Source organism: Gopherus flavomarginatus, unplaced genomic scaffold, assembly GCF_025201925.1.
Source record: "Gopherus flavomarginatus isolate rGopFla2 unplaced genomic scaffold, rGopFla2.mat.asm mat_scaffold_49_arrow_ctg1, whole genome shotgun sequence".
Taxonomy (NCBI): domain Eukaryota; kingdom Metazoa; phylum Chordata; order Testudines; family Testudinidae; genus Gopherus; species Gopherus flavomarginatus.
In genome coordinates, this window is record NW_026115106.1 from 2,122,897 (window position 1) to 2,139,384 (window position 16,488).

At 51.9% G+C, this 16,488-nt stretch overlaps 1 non-coding gene across 1 annotated transcript; it reads right to left on the reverse strand.

Moving 5' to 3' along the window:
• Positions 1-15,062: 15,062 nt before the first annotated feature.
• Positions 15,063-15,135, reverse strand: TRNAV-AAC (transfer RNA valine (anticodon AAC)). Its single transcript has one exon. It is a non-coding gene; the product is annotated as a tRNA-Val (tRNA).
• Between the last annotated feature and the right edge of the window lie 1,353 nt (positions 15,136-16,488).

A 16,488-nucleotide genomic window follows, 5' to 3' on the forward strand; every position in this document is an offset into this window, starting at 1 on the left:
GACGGTGCGATGAAGATCAGTCTCCCTGAGGTGCAATAGAATGTAACACAGCGAACCACTGGCCAGATGGGCCGGGTGAAGGGCATTCACTGGAGGTACAAAGGAGAGTGGGAAAGCCACTTCACAGGCATTCAAAGCGGGAAAGGACACAAGCTGGGGGAGTTTAACAGACCTTTTGAGCATACAGGTTATACAGAGCATACAGATCACTGCTGCTCCTACAACATGATAAGTTCCCAAGCAGCATGTTTCTTACTTTGCCCATCTGTCAATTTTGATGATTATTGATGGAAATATTTTGCCATTGGGTTGTGTGTTTACACAGAAATTGACATTTACCAACAAATACACAATTCTTCCAAGCCTGCCTAGTCTGCAGTTGATGGGTTTAGAGGGACACATTCACTCTTCCAGGTCCCCATTCCAGGCCTGTGCTCTCCAGGTTGTCAACTTCCCGCACTGCTAGGGATCCTTCCCTCATCTCCCCCCAACCACTGCCCCACCCCCACTTCTGGGGTCCCCTCCCTACACTGTCTAACTCCACTGCTGGCAGGATCCCTTCCTGTTCCTTTCATTTCCTGCCTCCACTCTGGGCAAAAGCTCTGCACTCTTCCCACACCAGAAGTTGAACCCAGGCCACCTGGGTGAAAACCAGGAATCCTGACCACTAGCCCATATGGGACTATTGTTGCATCTGACTAAGTGGGTATTCACCCATGACAGCTCATGCTCCAATACGTCTGTTAGTCTATAAGGTGCCACCGGATTCTTGGCTGCTATTATTACTACAACTCAGGCCTTGGCTACACTGGAGAGTTACAGTGCAGGTGGTGGCTTTACAGCGCTGTAACTTACTCCCCGTCCACACTGGCAAGGCACATACAGCGCTGTATCTCCCTGGCTACAGTGCTGCATGTGCTCCACCTCGACCAGAGGAATAAAGAGAACAGAGCTGGTGATGCAGCGCTGGGGTGCCAGTGTAAACAGTGATTAATCTTACTACGCTGTCACTGACCTCCGGAACCTTCCCATAATGCTTTTAAGTAGAGATAACGCTCTTTGTTTTGGTGTGATGCCTCTGTTTGCTTTGCTGTGAGCTCAAGGCTCCCGGAGCTGCTTATCTAAAAACCAAACACAGTTACTGTTTGCAGTGAATGAGCAGAGGCAGGGGGATCCCTTTGGAACACCCACAGCTGGTGTTTGCTTGAGGAGAGAAGCAGCCGGGTGGGCACGGGGGAGGGGGGGTCTGTTTTGGATCAGCGGCTTATCTGGTCTGTGAGGAAAAGAACAAAGGCGGCTATTTGCATTTAGTGAATGAGAGAGGGGTGGGGGAGGAGGCTTGAACTTGCCAGGCAGGGAGCTGACACAGTGTCAGCTCCAAAAATCCACTCGCTCTGTCTCCCCCACGCTCCGTGTCACACTCCACCCCACCCTCCTCTTTTGAAAAGCACATTGCAGCCACTTGAATGCTGGGATAGCTGCCCATAATGCACCACTCCCAACAGCGCTGCAAATGTGGCCATGACAGAGTGCTGGTAGCTGTCAGTGTGTCCACACTGCAGCGCTTTCCCTAAACAGCTGTAGGAAGACAGCTTTAACTCCCAGCGCTGGACAGCTGCAAGTGTAGCCAAACCCTCTCTAAGCCGACCCCTTATGAGAACAGCAGGGACTAGCATGACTAGATGTCCCGATTTTTGGGTCTTTTTCTTATATAGGTGCCTATTAACCCCACCCCCATCCCAATTTTTCACATTTGCTGTCGGATCACCCTAGCAGGGGTTGCACACAGGGCTGCATTAACCTTCAGGTGCTGAGGTTTCCCTCTCTCCATTCCCAGAGCCTGTGATCAGGAAATAGACATCAGGGCTCCCAGGTGCTGCACAGACCATGACTGAGATCAGACCCCATATTATGCAAGGTGCTGTACAAACCCTGGGCAACACTGAGACACCCAGGAGGTTCCCCTCAATTTCCCTGAGCCTCTGCTGCCCAACTTCTTCTGAATCCCTATGGCTCACCCCCCCCCACAAAAAAAACCCCACCTTTCCAAACAGTCCTTCTTTCCTTGCCCCCTGACTCTGGTTTCACACCCTGGGACCATCTCCTCTCTTTGTCTCTCCCCCTCCAGGTGAAGCAGAGATGGAGGCAACTTCAGCCACTGGAGTCAACCTCAGCGAGCACTGCAGCCGGCCCCGGGGGGGGGGGTGTTTGCAGACACAGGAAGGGAGCAGGGGGTGCTGGGAAGAAGGCGGCAGGAGAACAAAGCTCAGAGACCCAACATGGGGAAATTCCAGGGGGCGGGGCTCTGACACATCCCAGGTGCGGGCAGCTCCTGGGGGCGGGGCTCTGGCTCAGCTCGGGGGCAGGGCAGCTCCTCGGGGCGGGGCTCCAGCACAGAGCTAGGGGCGGGGCAGCTCCTGGGCGGGGCTCCAAGCACAGAGCGGCGTGCGGAGCAGATCCGGGGGGCGGGGCTCTGCACAGCCCGGGGGCGGGGGCAGCTCCTGGGGGCGGGGCTCTGGCTCAGCTCCGGGGCAGGGCAGCTCCTGGGGGCGGGGCTCTGGCACAGCCCGGGGGCAGGGCAGCTCCTGGGGGCGGGGCTCTGGCACAGCCCATGGGCAGGGCAGCTCCTGGGGGCGGGGTTCTGGCACAGCCCGGGGGCGGGGCAGCTCCTGGGGGCGGGGCCCCTGCACATTGTGACGCAGAGACCCGGGCTGACACAGCTGCTTCCTGGTTCTCCACGTGCTGCCAGCAGTGCTGGAGCTGCCTGAGCCGGAGGCAGAGCGCCTGTTCTCAGCTGCAGCCAGGATCTGCCCCCGGCCCCCGCTGGGATTCAGGTGGGGACCGAGACTGGGGCCCGGGGTCTTCCCCCTTGGGGTGTGGCTGGCGGGGGCGGGAGGGGAGAAGCCGGAGCTGCAGGCGGGGGAAGGGCAGTGGGACATTGTGACCCGGAGGAGCCCCCCGGGGACATGAGAGGCGCTGGGGGGCAGGGAAAGTGACTGTGCCCCAGGGAGCCTGGGAGAAGCCTTGCAACGCACCTCTGCCCCAGTGGAGCTGCAGGAGGATCCGCCCGCCCGCCCCGCTGGGATGGGGGGGCCGGGGCCCGGCCGTCGTGTGGGGGGGAGGGGCGGACCCCGGGCCAGGCGGGGGGGGGGCGGTGTATTAAATCCCTCTCCTTAGCAATGTGCTACTCCCGGGCACTGCGCATGCCCAGTAACAGCCGCTGAAGCCGCTGCCCTTCCCCCTGCCCGGACCAGCCGTAACGTTCCGCCGGGCGCTGGGGGCGGGGCTGGAGCGGGGCGGGGAAGTAACAGGGAGCGTGGGAGGGGCGGGCGCAGAGCAGGAAATTGATGGGCGGGGGGGGGGGTCAGGCAGCTGGAGGCAGGGTTCGTGGGGGGCTAAAGGGCACAATCCGGGCTGGGGGGAGGAGCAGGAGTTGAGCTCAGGGGGAGGCGCTGGCAGAGCCCCCCCCTTTGGTGTGAGGGCGGAGGTGTCGAGGGGGGAGGAGAAGCCGGAGTTGCAGGGGGGGGAGGTCACTGGGGTGGGGGTGTAGATCTGTCTCTGTGCAGCCAGGACATTCCCGGGGTGGGAGGGAGGTGAGTTAACTGGATCCTGTCCCAGTTTTTGCCACTTCCTCCCACACACACATTCTCTCAAGATTTCCCCTTTTCTCTCTCATTATCACACGTGGCTATAAAATCCAGGGAGATTCTCCTTCCCCCACCCCAAATGATCAGCTCTCTAATTGCCTCTGATTTTCCCTTTCTCTCCATACTTCTCAAATGTCAATTTAAAATCTCTCCGATGGGGGGTGGATTTTCCCACCCATTTTATCTGCAGCGATTTGTCCTTGTTTGGGTGGGAAATGGTTGCCCTGGGTCATTCCCCAGAACATGGCTCCCACTGGAGTGGGATGGGATGAGGTTCCCGTTCTCTGCCAGGGCAGGGAAGGGAAGGGAGGAGCACATCCCCCATGGAGACTGCCCAGACCCCATTTCCCAATTCCCCTGCGGCCCCCTTCCATTGTCCAGGGAGCCTTCCAGCTCCCCACCCCGCCCTTAAATCAGCTCCTCAAAGGGCTCTGAGCTGCTCACGTGAATGGTTGCCCCGTGGCCGGGGGGGACCATCACATTCTGTTTATGTATTGGACAGTCATATAAAATCCAGTCCAACAGTCCCCCTTTTCCACTAGTTATTTAATAGCAACATCAAATCCCCTCCGATCTTGGTGGTTTTCTCTCATGTTATCAAATGTCGTTTGTGACAGGGTTCTCTCTGCGTGTGTCAAAGATTGATATAAAATACCCCAAACATTTGCCCCACTTCTCTCTAGTTGTTTTATTTCTAATTGAATATGATGGGTTGTTTCCCAATGTGCTAAGATGCAGCCGCCTCTGGGGTGGATCCATGGTGGCCATTATTTGCTAGTGACAGCCCGTGGATCTTTCTTGCCCTCCAGGCCTTCCATTCTCCTGTTAAAGAAGCACTCCCCAGGCTCCCTCTGCCTGTGTGACTGGCCAGCAGGAGGTGGTGTTAACTTTCTAGCCACTTCTCACACTCTGTGAGGTAACACTTGCAGGGGCAGGGAAGGTGTCTGTGTGGGGAGATTGCAGCTGAAGGGGCATTGTGGTAGGGGGAGGCCTCTGGGTGGCTGGGCAGGGGGTACCCTAGTCAGGTTGGTGGGTTGTGGAGGTTTGGGGTTTTCGGGGGTGGTGGTTCTGATGTGCCCATCCCTGAGGCTATGGGTCCTGGAGGTGGGTATCGCTGGGGGCCTGGTGGCTGCAGAACAGTGGGGGTGGGTGTCTCTTGGGGAGGCGGGACAGAGGGTTAGAGGGAGCCTGGTTCTGTGCCAGGGGCTCTGTCTGTGCTTCCCCCGCTGGTTCCTGGTTTTGTTGCCATGCCCAGTGCACAGAGCTGGGGGAGGGGATCCCTGGCACTAGGTGAGGGCATGCCAGGGAAGCAGAGTGATGGGTCGCACTGTAAAGCATCAGGGGGTCACACTGGGCAGAGGAGGGGGGTCCCAGGCAAATGTCAGGGTAGATCGTTCTGGAGGGTGGGGAAGTTCCTAGGCAGGCAGTGAGGGACTGAGTTCCCAGTGGGGGGGGGTCCCTTGAGGGGGTCCCTGGCTGCTGGGGGCTCTTGGTGGGGGGAACCCTTTGGGATTCCCAACCTGGCAATCATGGTGTGGTGGGGGTTCTCTGGCCGGTGGGGCTTTGAGGGGTATCTGGGGTCCCTGGCCAGGGACTCTGGGGGCTGCGTCCCAGGGAATATCTGATGGGATCCTGGCTGGGGGGTGTCTGGGGCCCCTGGCTGGGGGGTCTGGGCTCTGGGTACTAGGGGGTGTCTGGGGGCTGCTGCTAACCATGATCCTTCTCTCTGGTCAACTTGTACCAGAGTCCTGGCTCCTAGTCACCAGGTCACCAAGTCCATTCCCCAGTCACGTGCCCTGTCACTGTGATAACTTTCTGTCCACTTAGCAAACACTGTTAGTGTGAATTCACAGAATTTACTTTTCTCCTCTTTTGAAAACTGCAGGAACTTTCGGTTCCGTTTGGAAAATTTTTGCCCCCAGTCCTTGTCCTAGATCTGCGGGGGTGAGGGAGGTGGGAAGGGAGTCAGCACTGCCACACGATGGTCTTTTCCACAGCGTTCTGAACTCATTCTTTCTGAAATCCGGTGTCATTGAGACAGTTGTTAATCCAGAGTCACTGTATGGAAAGACAAGGAGTGATTCCAGATGGACAGTGGGTCAAATGAGATCAGCCATTCTCCCTGTGAGGAGGGGCTCCCATTAGCTGCTCTCCCCAGAGAGCTAAAGGAGGGAAGCTGCTCATACACTCCGTCCCTCTCTGCTCAGGATATTGGGGTTCAGCTTCCTGGGTCAGATGCTGCAGCCTCCATTGTGATCTGGGAGACCAGGCTTGGCAGCTGCTGCTCCCCCAGTGGGGCTCTGTGCTGGGAAGTGACCTTAATTAAAGCTTCTTCTCTGCCCGGCCCAGGGGATGACTTTCTGCAGCTGGTCCTAGCCCCCTAGGGCAGTCCTGGGCCCTGTTACTACTAAATTCTGAGCCAGAGTCTCCAGGTAACTGAAAGACCTCAGGGAATGTCCTAGGGTCTGGCAAGAAAGTGACTCTGCACAAACAACACCACCTCATTTCTCCTCCCATTAGCGGTTGCCAGGAGGAAATCCAGCCATGGGAGAGCAAAGCCCCCAGGAATGGGACTGTCCCAGCCAGAGGGGCAGGGAGAGAGGACAGGGGAAGGAGAGACTGAAAGGGGCAGTGGGAGAAATGAATGTGGGGGAGAGATTTCCAGCTCTCTAGTCCACCCAGACACATGTATTGCTGCATCCTGGGGCAGAACCACTTTCCAGTGAACAAAACAAGGATCAGACAGAGCAAAAGCCAGTTCCTGACTCCATATTCCCCCTGCTGGGGTGTGGCTGCCGTGGGGTCAGTGTCTGAGGGAATCCCCCACAGTGACTCCTTTGGTTCTGCTCTTTTCTAGCCTTGTGTTCAGAGAAGGGGTGAGGGGAGAGAGAAGGGAGGTTAAAAATGTGTCTGTGGACTTAGCCTGGCAGGAGGGGCCAGGTCTAAATTGTAATAAACAGATTGAGCATTTCCCAGCATGACAGAATCTAGGGTGTCTGTCTGCAGGGAAAGGGCCTGGGGGAATTGTGATGTGAAATTAACTAAAACCGGTTCTGAAACGCCCACAACTGCCCTTCTCCCCCAGACAGGCTGCAGAATGTTTTGCTCCAGCTCATCCCAGCCTGGCGTGGGACAGGGAAGAGAAATGGCTGCAGTGGAGTCAGTCCAGGTAGAGATTATCGGGGGGTTGCTGGTGGGTTCCTGCTGGAGGAAAGGGAGAGCAAATACACCAGAGGTGGGAAGGTTTGCAGAGTCTGGTTTGGAGGTTGGAGCGGGGCAGGAAATTCACAGCGTGGGGAAAGGAGGAGGCCAGGGTGTGGCAGACCTGCTGGGAGTTATTTACTAAGTGGCCTAGATTCTAGGAACAGACCCAGGAGGTTTGGAGGTGGAAATGCCCTAATTTGTGAAGAGAGAAAATAACCCACCTACATGGAGCTAGTCAAACTGACCAGACTCCTAGTGCTGGAGCCTGACCTCATTAACCATCAGCTGCTGTGAGATATAAAGGGGACACCCATGAGTCAGGCTTATTGGAGCTGCCTCTCCCTTCATATCCCACTCCTCACAATGAGGAGGGTGTTGGGCATCCTACCAGCGAGCTCTCCCTGGACCCTGCTAGGGGCTCCATCTCCTGTATCAGTCAGTGGCTAGTAGGGGGGTGATGGATATGCTGGGAGAGATAAGGGGCTCTCTCTTCATCCCCTCACCCTGGCATTTGCTGGATACTCTGAGCCAGGTCGAGGTGGGACTCTCCTGACTATGATCCACCCAGAGCTTCCATTTGATTCACTCTTCTCTGCCACAAATAGTGGGGCTGTGAGTGGGGCAGCAAGTCCTTAGTGTTGGACTCTTACTCTTTCAGGGGCTGGTGACCTTCAAGGAGATGGCTATGTATTTCACCAGGGAAGAGTGGGCTCTGCTGGACCCCACTCAGAGAGCCCTCTACTGGGATGTCATGCAGGAGAACTATGAGACTGTGACCTCGCTGGGTAAGGGTTCCTGTCCCTTCTGTTCTTGGAAGGGGAAATGAAGAGTGAAGGTTCACGCCACCCCCACAATGCCATCTGTACCCTGTCCTGTTTCAGCATCACCCCAATAGGCCAGTGACACACATAATACCAGAGACCCTCCTCTGCTGCAGAACACTTTGGGAACAGAGCACAGGAGCCGTATTGCACAGTGTCAAATATCTCCTGTTTGCTCAAGTGAAACTGGGGGTTAGGTCTGGCATAACTGTCCCATACCCCTAATCATTTTTCTTGCCCTTTTCTGAACCTTTTCCAATTCCAATATTTCTATTTTTGAGATGGGGTGACATGTGCATGCAGTATTCAAGATGTGGGTGTATCATGGATTTATTTGCTGTTTTTACAAATATGATCTATGAGATATTCTGTCATATCTATCACTTTCTTAATTATTTCCTACATTGTTCACTTTTTTTCACTGCTGCTGCACATTGAGTGGATGTTTTCAGAGAACTATCCACAGTGACTCCAAGATCACTCTCTTGAGTGGAAACAACTAATTTAGACCCCATCATTTTGTATGTATAGTTGGGATTGTGTTTTCCAATGGGCTGCACTATGTGCTATCCTGTCATCTAGTACTGCTGAGATCCTGGATTCAGTAATATCCCTGCCCTTCCTGTTCCCTTTCTCCACCGAACCCCGCCAGCCCATGCTTCCTGTTCCCAGCTTCCCCAGGATTCTCGCACTGTCTCTGAACCTCTCTGTCAGCAAGAAGCAGTGCCAGGGACACTTGCCCTCTGTCTGGAGTCTTCGATTTCTGGGACATGGATTTACTTTCTCTGTGTTGTAAGAGGCTCTGTCATAATGAGTGTCTGTGATGTTACCCAGAGTACAATCTGGACTGTTAAATAGCTGTACCTCAGTCCTCCAGCATGGGGTGCCTTTTCCACTTGTTTTCCCGCGAGAACAGCCCCTCTTGGCCAATTAACACACAGTCTCCAGCATGTAACTCACTCCCAGCTACACAGTATTGAGTGCTGCTAGACAGCCACTCATGAATTACACCTCAGGAGAAAACCAGCAAATTCTCAAGTGCCCAACTTTCCCCCAGAAATGTGCATCTTGCACTGTCCAGCACGCTACTGAACGACCCAAGCTCATATGAAGTCTGTCATTTCATCAGCGGAAAATGACATGCACCAGCTTGTTATCCCAAACAGAGTTTCCAACACACTTCAATCCACACATACTGGTTAGATGAACAATAAACCAAGCTTGTTAACTACCAAAAACTAAAACTAGGCCCAGTCCATGAAAGGGGCACTCCCAGGAGAGACTGTACTAAAGGCTGGAACATGAAACACCTTTGTAAACCTGAGACAGCTGCCTTGGGGACAATGACAGGGAGAATCCCCCAAAGTGACTCCTTTGTTTTCTGCTCTTACTCTGGCCTCCGATTGTTCCTTCCAACGTGGAGTACTTTGCACTTGTCTCTACTGAATTTGATCCTATTTACTTCAGATCATTTCTCCCGTTTGTCCAGATCATTTTGAATTTTAATCCAATCCTCCAAAGCACTTACAACCCCTCCCAGCTTGGTGTTGTCCGCAAACTTGATACGTGTAAGAGAGAGACTGTTACTGGGAGGGTTTCCCCATGTGTCAGAGGGTTACACCCTGGTGGGAGGGGGCTAGGCCTGTACTGGAATAAGGTCACTCTGTGCTTCACAGTGTGCTAGAACCTAGAATGTGCATTAGCAGGGGAAAAGCTGGGGGGAATCGGCTTGTGGGAATGGACAAAAGCCTAGTCTGAATTCTCACACCTTGCCCTTTTCACCCCGGCAGGCCAGAGAATAACATCCATGTTTCGCTGCAGATCATCTCGTCCTCCCAGGGGCAAGGAAATGGCTGCAATGGAGCTGGCTCAGGTAAGAGATTATCAGGGTGGCGGGCTCTGCTTGGAGGTTGAGGAGCAGTAAATGCATAAGAGGGTGGGAATTGCTAGAAGTGGTGGGAAGCAGGAAATATCTCGGGTGGAGAAAGGGAGGGGACAGCATGTGACAAACCTGCTGAGACTTGTGTAGTGTAGGGCGTGATGGGTTGTCACCCCCAGGAGGCAGTTTGTGGAGCTTCTGGGAACTGCTGTGTCCTCTAACCCTCACGCTGGGCTGGCCCTTCTCACACTGCTTTGCTGGAGATTTCGCCAGCCTCTCCAGGGCCTGTTATCACCCAACACAACAGCAGGTGGCGCCATGCAGCCAACTAAGCTACCTGAGTGCGTTACCTAAGCCACTCAAGGACAGATAGAAGACAAGAGCCAATTTCCCACTCCCCAACCTTGCACACTTGCTGTAGTATAAATCCAGAATGATACCATCTTATAGTGCACAGGGATCTCTATAATACAAGCTCATTAATGTAGTTCCCCTTCCCCTCGATATGGGACAGATGTGCACAACAAGCTGAGATTTTCCCCAGACACTTCACTCAAAATACGCTGGTTAAGATAAAGCATCAAACAAGTTTATTAACTGCAGAAAGATAGATTAAGTGATTATAAGTGATAACAAACAGATCAAAGCAGATTATTTAGCAAATAACCAAAACTCAGACTAAGCCTAACATACTAGATGGATAGAATTTGAATTAGCAATTTCTCACCCTGACTGATGGTACAAGCAGTCCCCCAAGTTTCCATACACAAGCTAGAAATCTCTTGATCCTGGGAGCAGCACTTCCCCCACATCCGTTTTTGTTTCTCAGGTGTTTCCAGAAGTTCTCTTGTGTGGAGAATGAGGCCAAGAGATGATGTCACACCCCACCTTATGTAGCTTTTCCATATGGTGGGAACCTTTTGTTCCAAACTCAGTTCCTAGTCCAGTTTGTGGAAAAATACAGCTACTAAAATGGAGTTTAGTGTCATGTGGTCTGGTCACAGGCCCTGCTGAGTCATAGTAGCCATGACTCATAGGCTGGCTGAAACATTCACAGGAAGGCTAAGCTCTTCCACAGTCCATTGTCTTTGTTGAGCCATCAGCACTGTCTGGCTTCTTCATTGTTGTACCTGAAAGGCTCATTGTGGGTGTTACCCAGAGTAAGCACATTTGAAATACAGATACAGAGTCAATATCCATAACTTCAGATACGAACATGATATGTGCACACAAATAGGATAATCATATTCAGCAAATCAGAACTTTTCCAGTGACACCACACATGATGCATCTTCTACAAAATAGATCATAATTATGTCCTAATCATATTATAATCATACCACTATGATGAATATGGGGGTGTAGTGTCAGATAGGTCCTAATTTCAAGGCACAGGAGTTGGGAATGGAACTTCCCCTCTTTGTGGAACAGGAAATAACCCTCCAGCCAGGGCTGGGACAACTTCCCAGACTCTCAGCGATGGAGCCTGAATCTACTGACATTTCATTAATTACCACCAACCCCAATCTTTGTGGCAACTGTAAACTTTATCAGTGATGATTTTGTACTCTCTTCTAAGTCATGGATAAGAATGTTAAATAGCACAGGGCCAAGAACCAATCCCTGCAGGAACCTGCTAGAAAGAAATCCACTCGATCATGGTTCCCCATTTACTATCAGAGTTTTTAATCTATTTAATGTATGCCGTGTTTATTTTGTATCATTCTAGGTTTTTTTTAGTAAAAATATTGTGCTAATCAAGTCATGTCCCTTACGGAAGTTTAGGTATATTACATCAATACTATTAGCTGCAACCAAACTTTTGATCTCATCCAATAAGGATATCCCGTTAGTTTGATAGGCTCTATTTTCTCTAAACCTTTGTTAATGGGCACTACAATTCTGACCTTCTAACTTCTATTCTTTATGATTGACTTCCCCTTTCTTCCATATATTTTATTTGGAGAGTGCTTGGATTCCTACCAGGGAGCCACTATCAGGGTCCAGAGACAGCCCCATCTCCTATATTAAGCTCTGGCTAGTAGCTATGTGATAAATGTGAAGACCCTGCTTCTGTCTGTCAGATGGGAGACACAAAGGTTCTCTCTTTCTACCCTCTGATGCCTCCTGGCTGCTGTAAGCAAGGTGGGGTGGGACTCTGTTAACATGTGCCTCCCGGAGCTTCCATTTCCCTGGTGCTGCTGTTCCGTGAATAGTGGGGTTGTGAGTGGGTCAGCAGGTACTGAGTATTGGACTCCTGCTCTTTCAGGGGCCGGTGACCTTCGAGGAGGTGGCTGTGTATTTCTCCAGGGAAGAGGGGACTCTGCTGGACCCCACTCAGAGAGCCCTCTACAGAGATGTCATGCAGGGGAACTATGAGACGATGGTCTTGCTGGGTAAGGATTCCTGTCCCTTCTGTTCTTGGAAGGGGAAATGAAGAGTGAAGGTTCATGCCACCCCCACAATGCCATCTGTACCCTGTCCTGTTTCAGCATCACCCCAATAGGCCAGTAACATACATACTACTAGAGACCCTCCTCTGCTGCAGAACACTTTGGGAACAGAGCACAGGAGCAGCATCACACAATGTCAAATATCTCCTCTTTACTCAAGTAAAACTGGGGTTAGGTCCAGCATAATGAACAGAAGCTTCCTACCCCCAGCCTTCTCTCAAACCCTGAGCCTTCTCTACCCAAACCAGAATGTGCTTGGGGTGTAACAAGCAGGCGGCTGGAGTCAGAGCTGCCAGTCCAGGGTTACTTATCATACAGACACTCAGTGCGTCCTTGAACGCTGGCTGGGAGTATCCAGACAGGGGAGCTCCAGCAGCAGAACACTGAATCTCACCCAGGATTACAGATGACACAACTCCTCGCCGATCTGGATTGCACCCCAGCATGTGAAAATGGCCTAGGTTGGTAGTGACATTTCTTGAGACATGGAGAGTCTTGCTCCCATATCACCAGGTGTAATAAAAATAACAGGAAAGGCCAAATATGGAAAACTGATTGTTCAGCTTGCTTTTGACCTGCATCATATTTTGCAGTATATTCCAAATAAGGAAATTAACGTGCAACGTATGTGTCATTGTTTGTGGTTTTAAGCTGTAAAAGGCTTGTGTGATTTTTAGCTCAGGAACAGTATTCCAATAGCTGTCGCCCCCTGCGTGCTTGTAACCAAGAAAAGAGCCTCAGGCTGAGCTGATTCAAATATTAATCCTGTGGTCGTTTTCCACAACAGCCTCAATAGGTCCCTGTGATGGAATGTAAGGCTACATCTAGACTACCCACCGTATCGGCGGGTTAAAATCGATTGCTCGGGGATCGATATATGGCGTCTCATCTAGACACCATATATCGATCCCCGAGCGCGCTTATATCGATTCCGGAACAACACCAACCCCAACGGAGTTGCTGATTTGACAGGGGGAGCCGCGGACATCGATCCCGCGCGGTGAGGATGGGTGAGTAATCCGATCTTAGATATTCGACTTCAGTTACGTTATTCACGTAGCTGAATTTGCGTATCTAAGATCGATTTCCCCCCGTAGTGTAGACCAGCCCTTAATGTCTTCACACCTTCCCCCTGCAGGAGAATGGCTGTTTGACCAGCTGTTTGCCTTGCTGTCTCTGAGGAACTGGTCTGTGGGTGTTCCCCAGAACTGTAACTTTTTCAGTAATATCATACTGTAAAATCTCACAATTTTACATACAGTGTTACTACACATTTTAACAGGAGGATAATATTCAGTAGGTTATGCGTTTTCTAATGATACCTCACAAGCCATTTTCCACTAGCAGGGTCTTCTCTGTTCACAGAATTTCTGATAGTTTGATGTCTGCTGGCACTGGATATCACTATTTTGGCATCTCTCTCTCTGTCTCAGTGAGCACCCGCTGTGGTTGTTGAAAGTCTGTGATGGGATCTATGGGATGCAACTGAACAGTGGGACCCCTGAGCCCTTTGTCCCACCACCTGGGCTCCCTCTCACACATGTGATGCTGAGACAAGCTGTGAATCTCTGGCAGATATTGCACTTACACAGACATCCGTAGGTAGGGACACAGCCAACTGAATTACATGAATGCTTCTGCAGCCACTCATAACACTAATGATAGAAAGTCGCCCCCCCTACAGCTCTGCAGCCTTGCACCCCTGGATCATACCATCTTGCCTTAATCAGAAGCCTGATCAGTGTGAGTTTATTACACAGGGTCCACCCCTCCCTCACTGTGAATAGTACATGAACCAGCCTTGTAATGGAGCTGAGATTTCCCAAGAACTTCAAGCAAAATATACCAGTTTAAGTAGAGCATAAAACAGATTTATTAACTACAGAAAGATGGAGTTTTAAGGATTATAAGTGGTAGGAATAAAAGATCAAAGTAAATTACCATGGAAATTAAAGATAAATTCACAATCTAAACTTTACACCTTATTACACTAGGGCGTAGTTCAGTTATGCACACAGGAAGGCTTAATGCTCGAGCTGCTGCACATGCTGGGCAGGCTTAAGGTCGGGCTCCCCATGGCAGGAGAGAAGAAGACTCGGCCCCTGGAGGGGCAGGCTGGGGCTTCCTGGATCCCATTTGCTCACAGCCAGCGCCCTGCCCCCACTCCCAAGTCATCCATGGCGCCCCCAGGTGGGCCAGAATGGAGCAGCAGTTTTCACTGCACTACGTCCACTTATGGCTTACAGGCAACTCCCAGACTCACCACAGTCCACCATCTCGGCCAGAAAGGAGCCACTCAGCCTCACCATTGCTGCTTTTCCTTCCCCCCAGAACCCCGCTTCTCCTGGGCTGCAAGTAGCCATCCCTGGGATGCCAACAGGCAGCCACAGGGGTCTGTCTCTCAGCAGCCAACCGCACCTCCATGGGTTCAGCCCTCAGAAGGGCAGGTGGGGGTTTCCTGGATTCCAGTTGCTCACAGCCAGCCCAGCCTCCACCTCTAAAACCATCAGTCATGCCCCCAGGTTGGCCATAAAGGAGCCGCCATTCTCCACTTGGACTCAGCTTTGCTTGTTTTCCTTTCACCCAGAACCTCCCTTCTTCTCCTGGGCTGCAAGTAGCCACTCCTGGGAAGCCAAGAGGCAGGCACAGGATTCTACCTCCCAGCAGCCAACCACACCTCCCCAGGCTTTGCAGAATGAAGGGTGGTGCTCTACTAACCCCACTTAGCCGCACAGCTTCTTCCCTGCCTTCCTCAGCTCAACTTTCCTCTATTGCCCCATTCCTGCCTCACTCCCTCCTTTGGCCAGTCACGCAAAGGAGCCCAGCAGGAAGTGAGAGCCTCTATAGGCCAACCTCCAACAGCAGAGGTGGCCAAGCCACAAGCCTCCAAATGGTGACTGGCCTAACTACTCTAGGTTCTCCAGCCTGACACCAAGGTGCTTTCTCCACTGCTGTCAGCATCCTCTGTCATGCAGGGGTTGGAGTTATCCCAGGGACAGGCCAATAGGAGGAGTGCCCTTTCTGAATAACAAGGGGATCTGGGAAAAGGAAGCCAGCATGTTTCTGCCTGGTTTTGAACCAGGGACCTTTTGCGTGTTAGGCAAATGTGATAACCACTACACTACAGAAACTCCACCTACTGGGTTGTTGCTCACTCTGGCACAGACTGATGGACAAATCTAGAGAATGTGGTGGTAGCCCCTCGATAGGTCAGCTGGCAGGGCAGAGGACTGGAGCCAGCACTCAGGAAGTCGTCCTTACCTCGCCCGTGTGACTCCAGCTTGAGGGAGAGCTTCTTTTTCTTCTCCTTGCTGACAAAGAGCAAGAGAAGAATGAAAGGTCAGGTGGGCCAACTCGGTGCAGAAGCCCATGCTGTCTTTTCCTGCTGCATAGCCTGAAATGAGGGACTCGTGGCAGTTAAAGGAACTGCTGCACTCTCAGAAAACATCCCGCCCGTGCATAAAGGAGGATAGAAGAGCCTGTTAGTCTAGCACGCTCCCAGCTGAACTAGTTTCAGCAGCTGCTAGGTTTCTTTTTGGCCTGTCACTTTTCTGTCTGGGATGTTGTTGTCAGCTGTGGCACAGAAAAAGGACGTCATTTGCGAGCTGCCCATGAAGATAAGATTAACTTTTGCCTTCCTTGCTCGGCTTTACTTGCTTCCTCACCCTATTCCTGCCTTAGTTCCTGTGTTACCTGAAGGCAACGGGGGCCCAGCAGTACGAAGAGGAAGTTAGACAGCTAGACCCTGGTGGCAAAAGTTCTACCACCGCTTGCCACCCCACTCTCTTCTCCCAGCTTCACATATTGACCGCCAGGGACTTGGTGCCCAGCAGCGCAACGGAAGGCAGTGGACAGAGCCACCCTCGCCTTGAAGCTCTGGCTCATTAAACCGTATCTTCAGTCGCTGATGGCCAATGAGAGACCAACAGCGCTTGCCATTTTAGCACTTGAAAATGCCATTGGTCAGTCACTGGATCTCTTTAATGCTGTTACATAACAAATGAAAATAGAATCTCAGTGTGACATTCTGTACCTTTGGGGGAGTGTGCTGTAACCCCCATATTCCTCATTTTCATATAATCGTGATCTTATATACAGAGCATGCCTTGTAAGGTATCAGGGGAAAGGATATGATCTGCTGAAAGTCATTTCTCTACCCATAGATGTTTACCATTCATGCATATGAAGTTATGAGAATTGTGCAGTGTGGTTATCACTATGCTGTAAGGTGGGGGAGTCAGCCAAATATTAGCTCCCCAGTGACAACAGCAAGGAAAGTAACCAACACCCGGACAGGGTGTCAAACAACCCATCAACAGCCATTGTTCAGCAAGGGAGCTACAGTGCAATCACTTACCTGCAAGAGGACACCCCAGGGGAATTGCTCAGACTTGCTTGGAGAGACGCAGTGATGCTCACCTGACTCTGAAGGGGGAGCAAAGCCAAGAGGGAAGAAAGGATATGATAAAAGCAGAGACATTTGC